The following is a 23,169-nucleotide window of genomic DNA, read 5'->3' as shown; positions in this document are numbered from 1 at the left end:
GTGTCACAGACAGGCGAACACAGGAACTGGCACAGGGCAAATCATCTTGTTTCCACACTAAAGTAAAATTCCTTCTCAGCTGACTTTCAAGAAATTGAAAAAGGTAATTTTATGGTTTTAGTTTGGATTATTATTTTTTGTTGTTGTTTTACTTTGGGCTTTTACAAGCGAAATATGCATAAGCAATTTCTGCAATAACAAACTTTGTTATCTCTGGAAATAGAATATTGGCAAATGCATTTCTTTTTCTGTACTAGCTGACTCAACAAGAAGTTGTGGTTATTTATCAAGTAATGTGGTAATGTTCAAATGAACAAAAGCTTAAAAGGTATGCTGCTAATGAAAGAGAGGAAATAATTCTTTCTGAAATATTTTTTTCTAAATGTATTAAAATGCACACACTTCTGAACCTAAACATATTTTGACCAGCTATTCACTGCTCCCTTTGAAAAGTACAGGCTTAGACCCCAAACTTAGCTTTGCTTTTTCTGAACTTGTTTTATCTTAATCATTTGCATTAATTAGGGGATCAGGGTTATTCTTAATAAGCATCATTGCTTCAAAAACTTATGTCACTAATATGCCTAACCCACTAAAATGTCAGTATATTATTAATGCAAATATTGTAAGAGCCAATATTTATCAAGCACACAAGCTATTTCTATAGGCTGCCAGTAGTCACTGTCAAAATATGGCAGAAGGGCACTCCAGAGGGTTGTTTACTGCCAGATAAACACTGCCCATCTGAGACCCCGGTGGCTGGCTGGTGCCCTCCAAAGTCTGGTCACTGCTTCTGTTCACAGAGAGTATAAACTAAAAACACGATGAAGGTTTAAGCAAGATACAAGATCCCAATTCAAGAGCACGTCGAGGTAGATGAGCAAACCTTTTCCCTTCCTTTGGAGTCAGGAATCCCTTGTGGAGCTGCACCATTAACCAGACTGTTACGGATGACACGTCTTTTCCTTTGTGACAATCTCTATTTCCCCCCATCCCTGAGTGACAAAAGGAACACCGTTCAGTCAGGATCACCCCTGTTTGTATACAGCCGTAAGGGTAAGGCTTTCCCTACGCTATCTGTTATCCTCATGGAAAACCCACCTGCACTCCTGACTGCCAGGCTGGGAGAAATGGCCTTGTCATGAGACAGGGGTGGCTCCCCCCCACCCCCCTTCTATAACAGGGACATTAATTATATTGTCTCTTGCAGCTGTACAATTGAGATGGGCACAGGCAATCTGATCATCTGACTGAAACTTGTCAGCTAAGTAGTAGAAAGTTTCATGCTAGTAGGGGAGAAGTAAATTTTGAAGATCTCCTTTTATACATGCAGGCAAAGGCACCCGTTACACAATTCTCAAAGCGAGGCGCTTGGTCTCAGTATCAGAGGAAATTAATGAGCTATGCAGCCATCGCCTGACCTCACAAGCCTAAGAAAAAATTCTGACTTTCAGACTACTTCTGGCTACTTTACTACACTATCATGGAAACTGAAATAAAAAGAAAACTAGACAAAGCTTGATGCAGAAAAATCAACATATCAGATTTTAAGACCTGATCAGAAGATGTTATCATCTGCAGAAATTGTAAAAATTTAAGAATTTATCTACATTTCAAATTTTATTAAACCCTTGACTATTCTATTACAATGACTTTGTGGACAAATGCATAGATAGAATATGGCAACCACAACAAGGACAGCATGTTATTTTTTGCAGAACATTCCACAGTCCCAGGCTGAAGACAATGTTTTGTTGTTTTGTGGTTGGTTTTTTGGTTAGCTTTTTTGTGTGTTTTTTGTTGTTGTGGGTTTTGGTTTGGTTTTTTGTTTGGGGTTTTTTTTTTTTTTGGCATGGTTTGGTGGTTTAAGTATTATTCTCACTGAAGATACCTACAGAGCAAGACCTTTTTGAAAAAACTCCACATCACAAAGAAAGGTTTCTCTGAGCATTTCAGATTTATCATCTGAGCTGCCATAGGCTACCAGCTCTCGTGTTCATTGCAAGTCTTCATTTTTTTATGATGCCATTCTGCAAGAGTTTGCTATAAGAATCCTTAGAACAAGAAAGTGCACAAGGTCTGTTTATTTCTAGCATTCTACCCCTTGTAGTCGTGGCAAAAACCATGACAAAGTGTCCCTAATTCATCCCACAATCTCAAGAAACAAAGGGAACATAAACAAGATGTGCAAGCAACTTCAGAATGCCTGAGATTAACAATATTCTAAAACAAGCATTAGTATAAACAAGTCAAGGGAAATGTTTCACACGTTCGAGAGTCCTTGAAGCAAGTGGCTTATTTTTCTTGTACGTGTGCATGTGTGTGCACATATAAAACCAGAGATAGTTTTCAAAGGACTGATGGTTTAAGAAATTGGATATTTGGGTTCTAGAAACTGTTGATCTTAGATCTACCTTTAATTCTTCTAAATCTGTGGCTATATAGGTATGTTAAACCAACTAAATATCACGAGTCTATTTTCCAACAGTTTCATATCTTTAGTGAAGCTAACTCTGTAACGGGAAAAGACAATTAACCCTTGTGGCAATTGTGCTTGAGGCAAAACTCACCTCCAAGCTAGATATCGTAGTTCTGTGCCGACAGAGGAAAGATTTACAGAGAGAATGTTACAAGCACTGTCTCAAAGACAGGCAACATTTCATTACCTGTCTCCTCAGCATTCCTTTCTTACAAGTTTATTACTTTTTCTGTATAAACACAGCTAATGAAGTTGGAGAATTTAGTTTCACAGGAACATAACTTTGCAGTCAGAGAAAGCTACCATATCTAAATAGAATATCAAAAACATACCCTGGATATTACAGGGTTACTGATGATACTGTAGATTTAATGGTGTAACTTTAGCCTTTGAAAAACTTAATACAAAGCAAGGAAAAAAAAAAAATTAAAAAGTGTTCAAATAAAAATGGCTAGCACTACAGACCTGGAATTTTGCAAAACAATTGTAAAGTTGTCCTTCTAAGTCCGGATAAGAGAATACAAAGAAAGCAAAAAAATTTCTAAATTCTGTTTCTACTCTTGCACCTGAAATGGAAGTTAATAGTAGCAGCAACCCCAGAGCACCCACACCCCAAATCAAAACTCTGAACTCTTTGGGTCCCTCTCCTCACCAGTCTAGCTCTGGTAAGTCACTAAAGCCACCATGTTAAGACAGAGTACATTTAGGAACTTCTCTAATCTCTTTAAAGTTTTTCAATAGACCTAAATTAAATCCATTTCACCCTTATCACTTTATCCATCAGAAAATCCGGAGGATATTTGGATTCAGATATCCACTGCACCAAAGATCTTTCATTACAACACACAAACAAGCACTTTTATTGAACAAGAACCCAATTACTTAACCCAGCCTCAGGTTTCATTCTACCCTGCCGCTCCCACCTCGACCATGGACCTACTAATCTCTTCTGACGGGCATCAGAACATATCAGTTCTGATACATTGAGATGATTCCTAACCTCCCTTGCAGAGAGCTGCTGATTAAATAAACTGAGATGCCCATCTCAGCCTCTTTGGACCAATGAATAACAATAAGGAAATAAAGTTGGGAGATAGAGACCTTTTTCCCTTTAATATGAACAGTGTTCAGAAATACACGGAAAATGATGGAAAATAATTCAGTAAAGAAAGAGGAATGGAAACAGCTAAGTGTTTATACTGCCTTGTATAAATGATTCATTTATTATATCAGCTAGAGGTTATGCTTCCTCCTTTTGTTTCTCTGCTGCAAATTAGTAAACAGTTTCCTTGCTACTGTGATGGATAAGTGATGGTATAACTTCAAAATGCTTACCAAGCAGAGGGTTATGAATATTAGAACACAAAGACTTCGACCTGCTCTGCAAAAGAGCTCCACAGCTTAGTTAGCCACAGTAATACATTAACTCCTTGTTTTATCTCTTTCCCCAAATGATGACAGAATCATCACATGCTCCAAGCTTATACTATGCAGGTATCATGCATATGGGTGAAAGTTTGTTGCTGATGAAGCTGGGAAACTAGGCTAAGTATATGTAGAAAAAAAGGAAAAAAAAAAAGGGGGGGGGGTGGGGATATCAATTATATAAACAAGAGACCTCTCTAAATCAAATACATTATTAGAAAAACAGGTTGTTAGAGCCAGACTTCTATTAGTTCCAACAACACCCAGTCTTAAAATGAATGTGTTAGATACAGCACTCTTGATGATGAAATACGCAGTTCACCCATTTGTATAAGCGGTACGTGATCTAAATCAAACAACAGTGGTTAAGTATACAAAAATACAAGAATCTGAACAATGACAAGCAGCCACTGCAAAACATTACAAATAAGGATATTGATAACAACATGGGAAGTAAACAAAAAGAACCAAATAAAAGCAAGCAAATAAGAAAGGGGAGATTGAAGCAAACCAATCCAGAGAACTAAAGATGATCAGTGGTAATGTAATTACCCTGAAGAAGCAGGAGAGAGATGATATCACCCTGACTTCTCAATCCATGGGGAGTTAGGAAGTACACACTAGAGACAGCAGGATAAGTGAGCCACTAGGATCAATTCCCTTCAATTACTTCAAGATTCATATTACTATACTGTTTATTTTTATACAAAAAAGATTGTAAATTTGACGATGTGTTTCCATAAGAAATTTTAAAATGAGATTTAGGATCAGACAACACAATGTGAACAACTGATCTAAACTATTTTACCTGTGAAATCCTTTCTATTGCTTCTATCAAAATATGTGCTCATTACCTTACTGGGACGCTTTTCTCCCACACAACTGCATATCTCCAACTTAATTAACATGAAGAAAACTTAAAAGTTTGTGGGTTTTCTACATTTGGTTTTGTTGACAAAGAACTGGTGTTCTGCCTTTCCCTGCCTCTGTTTGGTTCTGATTTTGTGCTGATTTGCTTTGTCTCATTTGCATCTCTGAACCTAGGAAGAATTAATGACTTTCCATATTAGTTGGAGTTACAGCCAAGTATTTTTCATGGAAAAGACTTACTTTGACCATGAACTGCATGGAGCAGTTTTTAAGGAAATACTTTTCAATTTCAATAGTAGGTACAACTTCTCTACAGCAGATACCAATTCTTTTAAAGAATCCACCCTCTACCTTGAGTTGTCTACTGAATATGTTTTCTGACAAAAAAAAACTACACAGAAAAAGCACGTTTGTGAACAATGCTTCAACACGATACTCTCTATAGAAAGATCTTTTTTAAAGATACCTACTGTCTTTCATCATCAGGCAATTACAGGTACTTTTCAGAGTATCTTCTATTTACAGCATTTTGACCCTTTAAGGAGTAACTGACACAACTACCGTTCACATTATCATTGCAGCTTTGACTGATCCCTACCTCTAACCCTACATCAAGAAAAAAGGTTTCTGCCAAACAGCTGTCAGATTCATATATGTTAATCACAGTGTTAATGCAGACATCTGCTTATCCTGTATTGGTTAAATTTTGTATCGCCTGAAGTCACATTTGTTTACCCTCCCCTTGCTCCCTGGATCTTTTTATCCACTAAAATGGAATTGGTGGCATAACTATTCTTTATATTTGCAGAGTGGGCACATATTGAATATTCTCCACATAGTTACAGTGGAGAAAAACAAATACAAAATAGCAGCTACTCTGTCCAGCCACTTTATTATGGACCTCCGTGTAACAGAGAAGTTTCTGTTAAAACATCCGCTGTTGGGTCTTTTGTTTTTTTTTTCTTTTTTCTTCCTTTTTTCATTGGATACAGAGTACCACATCTTTTATCATGTTTTGGAAACAGATTATAGCACTTGATTATATGAGTTAAATAGAGGTTGATTGATGTCATCAATGCAAATTAATTACGTCTAGTTAATGTTTCTGTGCCAGATTCCCTCAGCTCATAAAGTGATAGGTAAATGAAGTGTCAGAAAGGACCATTATCTTTTATTTTCAAGGTCAAGTTGTCAATAAAGCTTTGACATGAACTCACTGGGCAGGGAGAAGACTCTCCGAAGGAGGTCTTTTAATCATGTTTATTATTTTTGCCAGCATAAATATATTACCTAAACCTGTGGTAATAATCTTCACAAGCAAACATTAAGCATAAAACATCTGCTTGTTAGCACTGCAGGTCAACGTGAGAAGCTGCAGCTCTATTTGTGCATATACATCAACAAAGGTCTAATCTACTGTTTGTCCATATCAAACGTTAGTCTGTAGAGGTGACCAAAAGTGTCACTCATGTTCCATCTGTTTATGTAACTAAAATATCCTACTAATATTATTGATTGTAGCCAATTAACTAAAATATCCTACTAATATTACTGAGTGTAGCCAATCTGCACATAGGACAAATACTTCAAGTGGCTTTGCAGCCACTGTCTGTTATCTCACATTCAGAGGTTTTCTTCTGGAAGATGTAACTTTCAGACTGGGCATAAGTGTGTTGAAAGGTCTTAAAAATAAGGTGGATGGGCAGAGTTCACGCAGACAGTTTTCCCCCACTGATAACATATTAACAAAAACTTCCAGGAACTCAGTAATCCAGGTGTGTTACCACAGAATTCAGAAGTTTAATTCAGTAGCAGTCTCTTTACTACACATAAGAAGTGTTGAATAGTCCCTCTTATCTGCTAGTTTTATAACTTCTTGGGAAACTTACCATGATTTCGCACATTGGGAAGGGAAAAATTCAGAAAAACACAGAACAAAATTCAATAAATTCATTAATGCAAAACCCTAAAATGATGTTCAAATGCCCAACTTTGGCTGAAACAAACAATTGAAGAGTAGTCTCATGTGTAAATACTTCTGAAATGCAAAACTTAAATTGCTGTGGAGTTCCCCAGAGGAAGCTTGGGATTCCCAGGATTCTGCCTGCATTTCTCTGGGCTCAGGAGGCACAAGCCTGAAGTAGCCTAGGTACTTTGTAGCAGACAGCTGTGGAGTCTGGTCTTTACTGCTCATCGCAAAGTTCTCATTGACACCAGCACAATTTTTAACTGCAAGAAAACTCAATAGCTCAGGAAACAGTATATCAGAAAAATACTGATAATGTAGCTAAAAAAAAAAAAAAAAAAAAAATTAGTTTATGATTTGGCATATTTGCCTCCAGAAAAGCCTTTCACCAGATTCCCTAGGACTCGAAGATCAGTTGAAATAAGAGAAATGCTCTTCACATGATAAATGCAGCAGCTGAGTTTAGAGCTTCTGTATTGCTATGAAGCACCAGCAGTATGATAAACATGCAAACCTATTAGGTGCTCAAAAAGCAATAGGCAATATGAAAAACACGCTTAACAAAGATAATTGGTACCCACAGCATTATTTTGTTTGTGTGCTAAATGACATGCATGATACCCATTACAAACATATAGCCATGTATTACAAATGCACAGTCGAGCATCACACAAGACCTTTCTGTCTACCAAGATTCAAGCAAAGCCACCGAAATGTATGAAAAATCTTGAACTTGCTTTACAGTTTCTGCACCATGGGCCTAAGTTCACAGATTGTACTAAAAAATTGAATTAAATACATTTCATTGATATAATGTCCTCTTAATAAATAACTAAATTAAAAATCTTCATACAATGGTAGCTAATAAAGACATAACACATCCAAAGCATATACCCTTCAGGAGAATCTCATGAGACTGTATAGATAGGATGTAAACAACCAAGGGGAAGCCAGAGATGAATTTTTCACCTGACTGCAGTCAGTACTTTAAATACAACACAGAATATGACCTCATAAATCTGAACTTATGATCAGATGTTCACTTCAGAAACAGCCTTGCCAGTTAAAGATGCAAATTAATCTCTGCAGCTGGACCGTCACTACAGCTCCTTCCTGAGAGCCGGAGCACTGCTTCATGCAAGTACTTCCCATTCATTTCAGCACAGTTACTGAGTTATCTTACCTTATGGTGGAAAGCTATTTAAATGTCATTCCCTGGCTTGAGAACACGGCCAGCCCCAGACTGCTAATGCAAACACCATATTCTGTAGCACACAAGTGCAGTAAAGCAAGTTCAATGGTACATCCCTTTCTTGCTAGCAATTTGAAAAGATGTTGTTGAGCTTTTCTAGAAGGCAGCAGCCTGCCTGCTCCTCATAACCAAAGGCTGAATTCCACTGACTAGAACAGACACCGCACGTTGTTCTAGTTGGCTTCATAATAATACTTACTACTTTTCTTTTAATAAAAATATTGCTATTTGGGATAATATTATCCCCAAGTACTACAAAAAAATGTCACCATGCTCCTAGTTTTGACTTTGCTATTACTTTTTTATTAGAATTCAGCTGACAATATACAGTGAAATAGAAAGCATGCTCAGATCTTGCAACAGAGAAGTTAAAAGAAAAAAAAAAAAAGGAAAGAAAGAAAAAAGTAGAAAACCCCAAGCCTTTGAGGGCAGAACATGCACACATACAACTCCTGAAAAAGGCAAATATAGCACAATACCATATAGGCTTTATGCTAGCTAAGAGTTTTTCTCCCATTTAAGTAGTCACTTTTCTGCCCAGTGCTACACTTTCATTTTCTAACCATACCATTGAAAATGTTCTCTGATATGACCCTTTTAGGAATTAATAATTCATAGAGGTATTGCTGCATGGTACAGTTCTAAGATTAGATAGCACTGAGAGAATCTATTACAGTATAATGTAATAGCCAATAAAATATAAAAAAAATACAGTATCTTGCTTACAAATTTATGATCTTCAAGATGCAATTTTATACATGTACCCTGTTTTAAGAAACAAAAATGGAAAGGGGAATAAGTATTTTCACATCTTAAGCAAGTTTTAGTATGTACAGTTTTTCTAGTAAAAGCATACATATATCTGTGTTACATGTCCTTGCAGATATATATACACACACACACACTATTAACTGCTCATCAATGTCTTAACCCTTCAGGTTGTTCAAACAGAGCTATGAAATGGACGCAAAATTTAGGTGTGAATAAAAGGTAAAGGAAAAAAACCAAACCAAACCAAAACAAATTCTAATTTCACTTTTGTATTTCTACTGACAATTTTTAGTGTTATACCTACAGGGCTGTAACAACAGAAGGAAGTTTTGCCCAGAGGCTGACAAGCTGAATATGGGGTTTGTTTTTATTTATTTATTTATGGCTGGGAACGCTCAGCAGTTAAGTAGAACAACTCAAAGATTTTACTAATAACTCTCCCTGTCTAGTTGAATCTTATGGCGTATTTTCATTCTTAACAGGAAAATTATAGGGAGGCAATATCACATTTATTTCATTGTAGATATTTGGAAGCCTAGGGATATTATGTTGAGCATATTGTTGTCATTACCCAACTGTGAAATACTGTCAGCATGTTTTTAATTTATCTTGATTAGAAGTGACTGACTGCTAGAATAAACATGTTGAAGGTAAACTGAAGTGTCCCTAAAGAATATGGGACTCCACATCACTTGATCTTAGTGTTTCCAGTGAAGTAAGGGGTGGGGAAAAAACACCCACCAAAAAGCCACCTAGAGTCATACTGATGCACCTAATGTTAAAAAAAACAAGTAGAAAAATGATGCAACTATGCTGGCCCACTGTATAGCTTTGCAAAACAGGTACCTCAATGTCACTGAAGAATTACTACATGCCATAATCACATCTTTCTCCCTACTCCTCCAGTTGCTGACATTGCCAATAACACTGTCTTCAACTTACCAACATTCAAAAACATTCTTCATCCTTGGGAACATTAGAGCAAACTGGACAATGAGAGAACATTCGGTATTTGTTAAAGGGCTTGCTTGCCAACAATCAGCCTCCAAACCAGCTGTTTTCTGTGCCCATGAAAATTTCCACACCACAGTGGACTGTAGGCTTTCCATGCTGTAGCAAAGCCACTCAGTAAAGCATCTGCCCCTCCGTACTAACCATGCATTTCAGAAAAGTGATTTCCCCCACTCTGGTGGGTATGTCCACCACAGTTCACAGCAGGTAGGAGCACAAGCTGCTGTTCATCTGAAGAGGGTGGGTCGACATGCTGGAGGACTTCTGTTCATTTATTTTTCTGTTGAAACACATTTTCAACTATATATGTTTTTTGTATCCCTCTTTGAGATTAATTGTTATGTTATGAATCTTGCTAAAGACAGGCCAAGCATGCCAAGTTCATTCCTCCTATATCTTGCATTTACATCATTGTTTACAATCAAAGCTGTCAATCTGTAAGCACCTGCGTGGCTCTGTGTCCCTTTTCTCTGCAAAATTCACCATATAAAAGCAGCATATAATCCAACTGGAATTACCTACACCTACTTTTTTCCCTAATGTTTAAAGTAGCAGTTTTGTACACCTTCTGCTTGAGATCAATGACAATCAAGAAATACGAATGAGTACTCAAAAGGTCCAAGAGACAGGAAAAGGGCTCAAATAAAAAACCTATGAACTTAGCTGCAGTATTTCTTTTCTCTCTTTTCAAATGCAAGCGGTGGAGAAATACAGTAATTTATCTTCTTTCATTGACTAGTTTGACAAAAACCTAAATGGGAAAAGTTTCCACCAAATATACCTTTTAATTAATTAGAAATAGACAATACAGGTTGGACATTGTTTGCTGCTCTGTTGCCTGTTAATGTTTGTATCATCCTGGACAAGGAGGTGCAGAAGGTATCCCAGTTCCTGGAGATATTCAAAATCTGAGGGACCAAAGCCCTGATCAACTGGCTCTAACGTCAAGGATAGCCCAAATAACAGCTGGGGGTTCAGCCAGGTTGTCATGGTTTAACCCAGCCAGCAACTAAGAACCCTGCAGCCACTTGCCCACCCCCACACCCAGAGGGATGGAGAAGAGAATCAGGAAGAAGGTAACACTCATGGATTGAGATAAGAAAAATTTAATCACTAAGATAAAATAATAATAACAGTTGTAATGGGAAGGAGAGAGGAATAAAATCCAAAAGGGAAAAACACAAGGGAGGCACAGTACAGTCGCTCACCACCCACTGACCGATGCCCAGCCAGTCCCCCAGCAGTGATCCCCAGGCCCCAGCCAACACCCTCCTAGTTTATACACTGAACACAGTCTCCTACAGTAAGGAATATCACTTTGGGTAGTTTGGATCAGCTGTCCCAGCCATGTCCCCTCCTAATTCCTTGTGCCCCCCAGCCCTCTCGCTGGCAGGGCCAGAGAAACTGAAAAGCCCTTGACTTAGTATAAACATCATCCAGCACCAACTGAACCCATCAGTGTCTCACCAACATTGTTCTCACACCAAACCCAAAGCACAGCACCAAACCAGCTGCTGAGATGGAAATTAGCTCTATCCCAGATGAAAGTGGGACAAAACCAGAGGCTCCTGCGGCCATGGTACACAGGCAGATGGCCAGCCCCAGCCTGTAGTAGTAAACTACCAGGAAAGTAATGCCAGTGAAATCACTTTGTATGGCAGACGGTGGAAAGAAAAAAACTGGTCAGTCTCCAGCTAGTGTTAGACTAGTAACACCTTAATAAAAAAAAAAAACTACTAGACACTGTACATAGTAAAGGCAGCAAACAAAACCAAATAAGATAGCCTTGCAAGTCTGCTTGGGCTTATTTGCTTTTTCTATGCTATGCTGCATGTGAATTTTCAAGGAAAATGGATAATCTGACCATTTGAAAATGGAGAGTATTTCAAGTCAGGGTGTTTAAAATTGGATGCTTTGTTTAAAATATTTTAACTTGAAAGATTAATTAACATTTTGAGAGTGGCAGCTTTTTATTTTTTAAAGGTTCAGTGCTCAGCTGCTCATTAAGCACAAAATTGCATCTTCAGTAATTGCTTGTAAAAACTGAGAAAAATGGTAAACATTTCTGTAGTACAAGCAAGGGTACGCTGCAAAGCATGGCACAAGACTATCTCATTTTGGAAAGGAAACAAAAAAAGAAATAGAGCGGGCAACACGTTATTTTTTAACGTTCACAGTTGGGTATAATCTTATCTTTATTTGTAGATTCCCTAGCTGAGGGATGAAGACTCAAATGAAGTCCAACAGCTGTGAATTTACTGTAGTGCTGAGACTAGGAGGAAAGGGACCTCAGTCTCTCTCCACACTATGTTCAATCATTAATTGACAGGGAGGGACCTTCCCTTTGCACAGGTAAGGACACCAGCCGTTGTGCAACTCCATTGAGTTCTGGTGTCGAGGGGAATTTGAAGCCAGAAGAGAGGGAAGGGCATTCACTGGTTTGGGATCACCTAAAGGGCACAGAGAAGTGCAGCAGCCTGCCTAGCGTCACCTGTAGAAGCCCTATATCCACATTTCTAATAAAGCCCAAACTGCAAAGAGCTGAGAAGTATTTCCAAGACAGCAGAGAAACAAGATGTATTTTTAATACAGCCAGACAATACCTTTCACATGCAAATACTCTCAATCGAAGCTGATACTTATACATACAAAATAGTTTACATTTTCTTGTAATACATTTTGAAAGAATACTAATAAAAAATACTAATTCCTGTTTATCTATGAAATATTCTGTTCCGGAGAGGGGGGTTGGCTATGAAAACAAAGTGACCTTTCATATTAGCATTGATTCAAAATGATATTTTTATTTCATTTTGAAATGTCATTTTGTTTCTTTTTTTAACCACCAAACCAAAACAAAGTGACATTTTAACTTTAAATTCATTGAAAAGATCTGTTTGTATTTAAATGCCAAACTGAAGTTAAAAAAATAAATCACTTCTCATTAAATTGTTTCTTTCTAGGACTTTCAAAGTATTTGTTCCTAACTTCAATGAAAAATGTTGTCCAAGACTTTCAATTTAAAATTTATATCAGAAAATACTTTTTTTTTCCCCAAATAGCAGTTCCTTTCATTGTATTTTAAATTCACGGATTAGAAGAACAATAAAAACATTACCGCCATTGCTACCTGTAATGTTAATCCCTGAGCTGGCAGTCTAATCTTTTTCACCTGTGTTGCAATTCACTTAAAATAAAGCTAAAACAACTCCCCCTCCACCACCCTGCCTCCTTTAATTTGAGGAGGAGAAATCCTGAAAAATTCTGCTGCATTTTGAGAAGTTAATTTTTTATTTCTTTTGCTGTGAAACTGATAAACCTATTAATTATGACACCACAGAAAATATATCTTTCTTTTATGCCTTTCTTTCTTATGTTTAGTAGAAAAAAAGGAAATAAATCTGAGTTCAACAGTAAAGCTACATCTGTAACAGTTTTCCTTTCAACTACTCATCTTTCCTGTTCTTTGTAATTCATCTTAAATGATTACTTTTTCTTTTCACAACTAATTGCTTATGCAGGAATGATAATCCAGTACATATGTAGATATGTAATCTAATTGACACAGAAGTTGAAAAAAATTCAAGTATTTCAAAATGTAACCCTATAATGGAGCAATCCCTAATAACAGGAGACCTCCACAGCATTCCACTATCAAGCTAGGATTAAGATAAAAATTCTTAGACAATTTGACTCCCTTTACCTTAAAGCATCAAGCATTTTCTAGTTTGAGAAGGGTCCAAGGTCTCTACCTTACACTTAAGTTGTTGGGCACTTGAAAGCACAAACCCAGACACTGGAATTTTTAAATGTCACAGCTTTTAAGTATGAGAAGAACAGCCTTGCCTCCTATGGCTTTGGGCAAAGGCTGAAGTAAGACTGATTTAATCCAAACTGATTAATTTTTTTTCAAAATTATTTTTAAATATCTGTACCACACACAAAGCAAACTACTCTTGGTTCATATTGCCCTCCCCTCAGAAAGAGCCACCAGCATTATTAATGTTTTTGGAGAAATACAAAGCCTAATAAGACAGGGTTGTTCTCTGTGTGTGCATGATATTCTGTGATGCTTCAAAGAAAGGATTATGATTTTATCGTGTGGAAATAACAAGGAAAGAAAATGAATTATTAGAGCTGGGGACGGAAACAGGAAAACAAACCAACCTAAACAAACCCTTCCTGGGAAGCAAGCTGTCTTCTAATGAAATGCTGTTGAGTTTCATCAAGCCAAAGCAAAAACCAAGGGAGGTGTGGTGGTGGTGGTAAGAGAGGAATTATTATAAAAGTATCCCAACACATATATGGGAACCAGCTACAGAAACAGGCTGTTTCTCACAGTGAGTGCCAGCACTGACAGCACTGCACAGCCCTGTTGCCACCTCATGCTGCAGGATTAGGAAACCTTCATGTTGTAGTTCTTATAGTTCAATAACACTGCAGCTATTCAAAATTATAACAAATACCACCTAATCAATAATTGTTCATGTTCACCAGCAAAGATGTGATCCATTTTGAGACATTATCACATCTTTCACAGCCCCCTTTTATTTGGCTTTGGTAGGACTGTGATCATAAATGGTGTTCACTTCATTTCCTTATTATTTCTCAAGAATTAGAGCAAATGTTCAGTATCCCTTCCTCCCACACTTTTAATTATTCCTATAAAATTAATATTTCATTAGGAAGCATTTATATGGAGGTTAGTGATCAGAAATAATAGAAATCTTTCACTTTACATAAAGAATTACAAAGTTGTGTCTTACTTGAGATGGTATTTTCAAGAAATTTAATTCTAGAAATACACATCCTACTGAAATGCATTCACTCTTCATGGTTTCCAAAGTTGCCCATCAACCTGGCGCATGAAGATTCTTCTTCTTAAAAATATTTCTGACTGAATAGTCTCAACACAACATTTTTTTTTTATAACTATGACCTGCAAATCTTGTTCTCCTTGGTAAAAGCGTAAGATCCAAAAGTGAAGGTAGCTGGGAAATTTTGGCTCATATAAAGAGCAGCAGACAAGCATTGTAGTTCTGTTTTACTTCTGGCCTTACTCTAGAGAAACTGGGTTGCTGCCAGCTTTTCAGAGGAAGGAATTATTTTGTTCTGTGTGATTAAAGGAACCAAGAATGTACTAGAGAATGCTTGAGCTTCACATGCTGTAGTTTGAGAAAGACTCACCTACACCTTTACATCAATCATAATTCACTTGCTTGTAAACACATGAAAATCCCCTCGTAATGGGGTTCTCCCCCTATTCCTTGTACTAAAACAGCAAATTGCACACAAACAATGAGAGGGAAGCACTTCAAAATCAGAGCAATGAGCAACACCGATGAGGGCACTGACACAGGAGAACTGGTGCAAGCCCCTACTTGAACCTTCCTACAACCTACACGAGCATGTTAGACACTCAGCTTGAAGTAGGTCTGCCTCGATACATCCTGCTGGAAGCAATTCTTTCTGTATAAAGAAGTGTTCACCAGAGAAGGAATATGAGCCTGGCTCCTAACTAGAAAACTTCCCCGGCTCCCCTGCTGATCCCACACATATTTGCAGTAGAGAATTTACATTGCAGGGGCTGAAACCAAGGACATCTCTTAGACATCCTGCTTCAGGACCCACATCACTACTCCTCCAGTAAATGCAGACAAGGCAGAAAGAAGGCACATTTCCCACTTGTGTGATGTGCTTGCCCCTTGCCAAGGTAGCAAGTGAGGTAGCCCAGTGACAACAAAATCACAGTGACTGTACTTGATTGAAAATTTTAACTCTGGTCCCATTTCACATCCCTTGAATTTATCAGTAAAATTAATAGCTGGTCCCTAAAAAAACCATCGACTTTTAAGAAAATGGACTTTCCTGGAAATGATATTTCATTAACTGATTTCAGTTGAATGGAATTGCATCAATCTTGATGTTTTAAGAAACTATTTTTGTTTTAAATACAGCAATTATCTAATGCTAAAATTATCCTTTTTTAATCCTGCTCTTTGAGTCTTTGTAATTTATATCTTATTTATTTGAAGTTTGAAAGATACTGAGTTTAAGATCGTAAACATAAAATCATTACTTGTTTTATGTAGTGGAAGGGTAAACATATCTATCTAAACAAACATCTGGACAAACAGGTGCTTCCTCATTCAATATCCTATTAATAATTCCACTTACTTCTCTTTCCTGTTGATGCCAAATGATTTGTGAGGGATTTAAATCACAGTGGCACAGTATCACCTGCTGATATCAACTTTTATATCTAAAATATCCTAGGCATTTGAGTTTATCCTGTGTCTTGAGCTAAAGCTGTATCAAATATTGTGAGCTAACTTCAGTCAGTGTTGGACAGACTTCAAATTAATACATAAGGAAGGCAGAGGTGTGTCAGTCATTTAGCGGGTGATACTTTGTCATTTCAGACACCAAGTCTAGTTTCCAAGTTTCATACAGGTTGGCTTTGTTTGTGGAGGGAAGGTTGAAGGCAGAAAATCAGATCCCAAGTTGTGGGTCTGACAAAAATTTCCCCAGTTCATTTTGTTAGAAGGACAGTGTTGTTTGACCTAAGCATACTGGCCAAGTACCCATTATAACAATAATATTCTTGGCTCCCTAAATTCTGAATGAAGCTTCAGCTGGATATACTGACCATCTGAGGGCACACTGCTGAACAGTAACCAAGTCTTATTCCAGAGGTGACTGACTGCCCACCGGTTCTGTATGAAATGACCCCTGTACATTTCTTACACATTTCAGAGAAGCGTTACATCTTGAAGATTAATCAATTAACTGTTTGTAATAAGAGATCATTGGATGAATGATGGTGTAGGAGTATTAACCACAAGGATGAACACCTATTGCTGGATTTGATTTATACAGTTACTAGAATGAGAGTGAGTACAAACTGTCACAAATATACTCAAGCCAGTAGAAGACACATGTTTTCCTTGAACACTTACTTTGCATGAGAAGAAAGGTAACAAAGATGGTTGTGTTGAACAGAACTGCAGGGAAAGCTAATTTGGAAGAGTGAAAAGAATGGTTTAAGTTGAGCACAATCCATCTGAAACTTTACCTGAATTCAGTACTTCTAGGTGACAGAGTTCCTCTACAGACTATTTCAAATAAGAAAATATAAATGCTTTCCCCACTTCTCCTTCTGCTATGAGAAAAGTGATATTTTGGGTACAATAAAATTGGAAATAATTTGGACACAATCCTAAAGGTAAAATGACAGAAAAAGAAATGACAGCAAGATGAGCTAGTGAGTATGTACGTATTCGTCTGAGTCTTCCGTTTGCTCATTGCAGGATTTACGTATATTAGACCGTACGGACAGAACTGTAAATAGATATTAAACATAAATACCTGTGGTCATAAAATCAACTCAGTTCTGTACTATTCTTCTGAAAATAGAGCAAACATCTTATGTTTTAGTATTTTTCCAAGAGCATAAATTCCCAAAAACTCAGGTCAGGCCCAGAGCCTAACTTTAAACAGGAAAATTTGTTGCCAAAGTTACTAAACTTTGGGGGGTTGGAAATGGAAAATGCCATATTTTTCATTTGCAGTGCATCCAATCATTGGATTGAGCTGAATCCTTTATGGACTACAGACAGCATAGTTCAGACTAGTATGATTGATGGCAAACTGTTCAGTAATAATTAGGCCCACAGACCTGCACTTTGATATGAATCAGAGAATCATGGAATAATTCAGGTTGGAAGGACTTCAGGAGGTCATCCCCATACACAACAGAATGCAGCTTTTTACCACAGACTGCAGTACCAGTTACAACATCAGAACTGGTCTGTTTTTTGAATAAATTTTCTGATTGTAATAGGAAGTGGGCACAAAAATAGAGTTCAGCAACTCAACTCATCACACAGTCATTGGGGGGGGGGGGGGGAGGGGGGGAAGAATCCTTACTCCTGGACTGCCAAATTAAAAAGAAATAGAGCTTTTGTTATCACCAGCAAACAAAAGATGAAAGAGCTGGACCCTCCAACATACACAGCTAAAATGACTGGGTCTCACTTAGGATAAGCATTCCATTTTTCTATTTCTGAACATATAAAAAAAGTTTCTTTAGATCCAGATAATCCAAAAACGCATTTTGACATCAAGCATTGGGTCTATTAATCCTCTCTATATCAATTGCAGCACTTTCAATTCAATAATAATTTGCTATTTCTTGTGAATATTTGCATTGCACGAGAACCGTTGTCATCCTCTGAACTTTTCTATAATTCAGAGTCAATTTACTAATGTATTGAAGTGCTGATACATAATTTTCAGGTGGCTGTTTGTTTTATTTTGTTGTCTTGTTTGCATTTGGGTTTGGGGTTTTTTTTGCTTTTGGGTTTTTTTAAGCCTGAAGTGAGTTTATACACTATGCATTTAAATGTTTTATATTTAAAGAAGAGGCCACGTATTTAGGAGAGGATAATTCACCTCTGTAAGCATAATTCCCTTTTAAGTTACTCATTTAAGAACTGCTGCCTTCCTGGACAATAGAACATATGCTTCATTAGCCATTATGTTTGGGCTACTGTGATCCCTGGTGGCCACCTATTAAAATGGAGTGCTGAACTTTAGTAACACAGAACAGGCAAAAGGAAGAGATGCATACTGTTTCAGAATCTGATCTAGAATATATTCCTTTATGCTGTTCTGAAGAACTTATACTACCTTCCTCCCCTCCTCAATTTTAGAAGTTCATCAGTGCAGAAAAAAAAAAAAAAAGAAAAAGGAAACAGATCCAATAGATCTAAGTAATTCTAAGAATGACAAGATCTAAGAATTTTTGTACAAATTCAAGGAAATAGTGGAGCACTAGAAATTATCAGAATAGGTTGAACCAACCAAAGCATCAAAGCACACCTGCTGAGTAGTTCTGTGCTGTGCAAACAACCCATCATTCATTTGCCTTATAGAAGAAGAATTCAAATAAGAATGAAGGCTATACACTCAAAGGCAGTTTTGTTGGTGTGTCTAGTGCTGTGCTTTGGGTTTGTTGCAAGAACAACGGTGACACACTGATGGGTTCAGTTGGTGCTGGGTGATGCTTATACTAAATCAAGGACTTTTCAGTTTCTCCGGCCCTACCAGCGAGAGGGCTGGAGGGGCACAGGGAATTGGGTGGGGACACGGCCGGGACAGCTGGCCCCAACTGGCCAAAGGGATGTTCCATACCACAGAATGTCATGCTGAGTATATAAACTAGGGGAAGTAGAAGGAAGTGGAGGATGTTTGGAGTGACGGCGTTTGTCTTCCCAAGCAACTATTACATGTTGGTGTCCAGCTGTCCCACAGATGGCTGCCTGCCGACGGAAAGTAATGAATGAATCCCTTGCTTTGCTTGCCTGTGTGGCTTTTGTTCTACCTATTAAACTGTCTTTATCTCAGCCTACGAGGTTCCTGACTTTTACTCTTCTGATTCTCTCCCCCATCCAGACATAGGGGGGCAGTGAGCAAACCTCTGTGCGGGGCTTGGCTTTTGGCTGGAGTTAAACCATGACAACAAGTTCTTTCTTCTACTCAAATATATTATTCTCTTACATCAAATAACAAATAGTTGGATCTCTAGCATTTGTATTAAAAACTATATCCGCTGTATTTTTTTTCCATAAGTGCCTTTTTAGAATTGGAAAAAACTAAATAAGAAAGAAAAGGAAACAGGAGTATCAGAACAACAACAGGCACAACCCTTAAATCTGAAAAGATGGACAAACAGACTCAATCAGTTTCATAGTAACCCATTACTAATTTTCCCTCAGACACAAAATTCTTTGTCATTCAGCTTCTGGATATACAGAGCAATAAAAGCAGTAAAATGGTAGATCCTGATGTACCAGCACTATCTCCACATTCACATCACCCAGAAGTTGCACTTGTTACTGAATCAGGAGTAAGTGCAATAACTGTTCTACACCAGGACATTAAGTTTATCTGAAACACAGGAGGCAAAATAAAACATAATTAAATAGACAGTACTTTTAAACCTATCCTAAATATAAACAACATCATTTTTATGAAAACAAAAATAAAAGGTCGGATGCAATGATCAATGAACTGGAAGCCTAGCATGTTCCTCAAAAGAGAAAGAATGGGACATTGCTGAAAAATCCCTGTAGTATGTTCTTTAAATGGCAAAACATAGTGGAGGTAGTAAGGGGTCTCCTGACTATTTTCCTTTTCCACTACAAATTCATTATTGTATTTGGCTTGCTAGGGCAACATGCTCAATTTTGATACCGTTAATGATGCCAAAAACTTCACAGAATGAATAGAAGCACAAGAGGATAAAGAAAGGTAGATCTTGGAACTCCTGGATTTCACATACCGCATGCTGCTTGTGAATGTCTGAAATACTGACTACAGAAAGATTTACAGCATTGTTCATGAACTTGCAGAATAATTTCAGAAAGCAGAGGAGACAGGAACAAAGAAATAAAAAGACTTAAAGTGCTGCTAAACAGAAGATGGAACTGTTAAATGCAGTAACGGGGGGGGGGGGGGGGGGACGACACCAAAAACACAGCTGAATGTGTCAGATTCCAGAGAACTACATTTTATAATACAAGTTAAATAATCAGATACTCTTACTAGGAGTGCTATATTTGATGTACTCTGCTGAGAACTAGCTAAGTTTTCCCCTGAAAGAACATAAAACGAAAAGTGTGTCAGGAAAAGGCAGTGCAAAAATTTCCTGTCAAAACAGAAATGATTTATATTGTTTATGTAGCATTAGTACAGATTCATTCAAGATTAAGTACTCTTAGTTATAACAATATAATATACTTTTTAATAACAGTATTATTCTGGAACAGTATTTTTTCACTGAGTTTGTGTTAAGACTAACATTTTCACGAGTGCGGAGCAGCTGTTGTGCCTGCTTATTTACTGTTTTTGTTACGGAGAGTCTAGAAGTCCAGCTGTGGTCATAGGGCACTTCATGCTAACACCATGCAGATGTAAGAAGGTAGAAAATATTTGTAAAAACAATAAAGTACATGTTCCTTACATTAGAGAGTTAGGTGCAGAGAACTACTGGGAGGGGAGAGCAGAAATCACTAAGCCTTAACTCATCTGGCAAGAATTTATATTCCTATTCTAAACCTGAACGGCTATACATGTATATATACATGTAATAATTCAGCGTTAACACAGGTAAGAGTTTGCATTCCTGATTACAGCATGCTATGTGGCTATGCAATAAAACCCCTTCATTTAACACCTCTGTCTGTCAACCTGCAATTAGAAAATCTTACGAATGGTCAAGTGATTGGCAAGACACGATGGTGGGTTTGAGCACCCTCTCATACATTAATCTACCATAATTTTCACATATTTTGCCCAATAGTTGCTTAAAAAGGAAGTTCAGGCATGAGGCTGTTCCATAATCATCACAAATTGACCTTTTGTCATTGTGTCCATCACTAGGTAGCAGCTTTCATTATGGGATGGCACGTTTATTCTGTCATGCCAACGTGTTTAATGAAGCAGTCACATGTATTAATGAAGCGTTATATTAGGGTTCAAATGCTGCCCTTGCTAACACTGCGGCTGCTCTGTTGCATGATAAGGTAAGTCAGAAACGAGCCCTTCTTGTCCATATTTCCCTTCTGCAGTAGCAGCCAATTCTTCTCATGCCAAAGCCTTTTCTTATTTGAATGACCGCGCTAACCCGATCAGGACACATGCCTCCTGTCATACAGTTCTGTGACAAGCCACATGTGAAAGCCTCTGCTTAATGGCAAGTATTAACTTTCTTCTGCACGCTCAAAGCAATACAATTTAGATATACATATATATATATATATAGGAATAACAGATGTCAGTTACGTTTTTCACTCAATAACTGGGGATTCCTAAAGCCCATCCTCTATGACTAATCTTACCCCCACTAATATATTTTTCAGACCTTTGTGCAAGTCACTTGGACATGTTCCAGAGCTAATAGACTCTCACCTTAGCCACCTGTTAAGCTTTCACTTTGTAATTCTACTAATTCTCTATCCTAACTTAAGTCACCAGTACTGATTAAACAGAAGGGAAATACAGTAACTGGTCTTTCATGAATGTCTCTCTCGTATGCATAAAGATGAATTTTAGACCAAGATACATGAGGTTTATTATAATTGTTGAAATTGCTGCTCCTGTGGAGTCCTTCCGTGTTCCAGGGCTACATTACATTGCACTGAACAGAAACAGCGACAGATTTACCATTTCACAATAATTTCCTTTTCATGTATGACAGCATTAAGCAACAAGCTGCTCTATACATTAAATATCATGACAATGTAATAGGCAAGATGTATGTTTTAAAGAAAACAGAGTATCCTTTATCTGATGGCAGTTAGCTTTTGTTATCACCGCAGAAAACGAGACTGTAGTATAGGAACATACAGCACAAACTGTTAAGTGAAATTCAAAGTGAAAAAGATTCCTGACATTGAAACAATGTTCCTGAGCCCATAAATGAAATTGCAAAGATACTTCTTAAGTTCACACTGCTGACACACACAATTCGTACTCCTAAATGCAAACTGAAACTGTGAAGAACCTCCAGCTTTACATGTCAGATGGAGGATTCAGAAGCAATCTACATTTTATCATCAGGTACCAGAACTTCTTTTTTATGTACCTGGTTCTGGGAAAAGGGAAAAACCATGAAAGCTTTATGATATTATATTTATTTGCAAATATTTTTCACACAAAGTTTTTGTAGCTTGAACAATCCTCACTTTACAAATTAAGGAATACAGATTAGCTGTTACCTGATGTATCATTCACATCTCAGTTTTCAGATAAAACCTCTCCAGAAAAGGTTGGATGAGAGTGTCTATGGCCTAGTTACAACTAAATCCAGAAGTATTTTTCACGGTCCAACTCTAAAGGCAAATAATTTATATGAATTATTCAAGGAGAAGATATCAAATCAGGCAGAAACAAATACATACATGCTTCAGTCATTAGCATTCCTAAATTTCCATCACTAAGGACTTCAATAACATTAGGATAAGTGTGGTATTTCTTTCCCTAAAAGACTACTTTAACTTTGGAAAAGAAATCCAGTATCTAAAAATATGCTTTTTGCTCTTTCAAGCTGTTTAGGACACCTCACACATTTAGGTAAGTGTGGAAAATACAAAAGGTCAGTGTTTCTTCTGGCACACTGCTTCATAGAGTTGTTTTTTTTTTAAATAGATAGTTATATTCAAGCACAGTAGAGTTATTTTTTTAAAAATCTGTTGAAGCAGAGAAATTACTATTGTATTAAAGTTTAAAATGACAGGAAAGCATGATTTTGTGCAGCTTCAGTGGAGTGGAATGCACTAAAATAATTAAGCAACTCTGAAATACTTGATCACTTCAAATTTTTAACAGCTG

This window comes from Falco rusticolus, chromosome 8, assembly GCF_015220075.1.
Source record: "Falco rusticolus isolate bFalRus1 chromosome 8, bFalRus1.pri, whole genome shotgun sequence".
Taxonomy (NCBI): domain Eukaryota; kingdom Metazoa; phylum Chordata; class Aves; order Falconiformes; family Falconidae; genus Falco; species Falco rusticolus.
The sequence above is the reverse complement of the archived record's forward strand: the minus strand, read 5'-3'. Positions refer to the sequence as shown.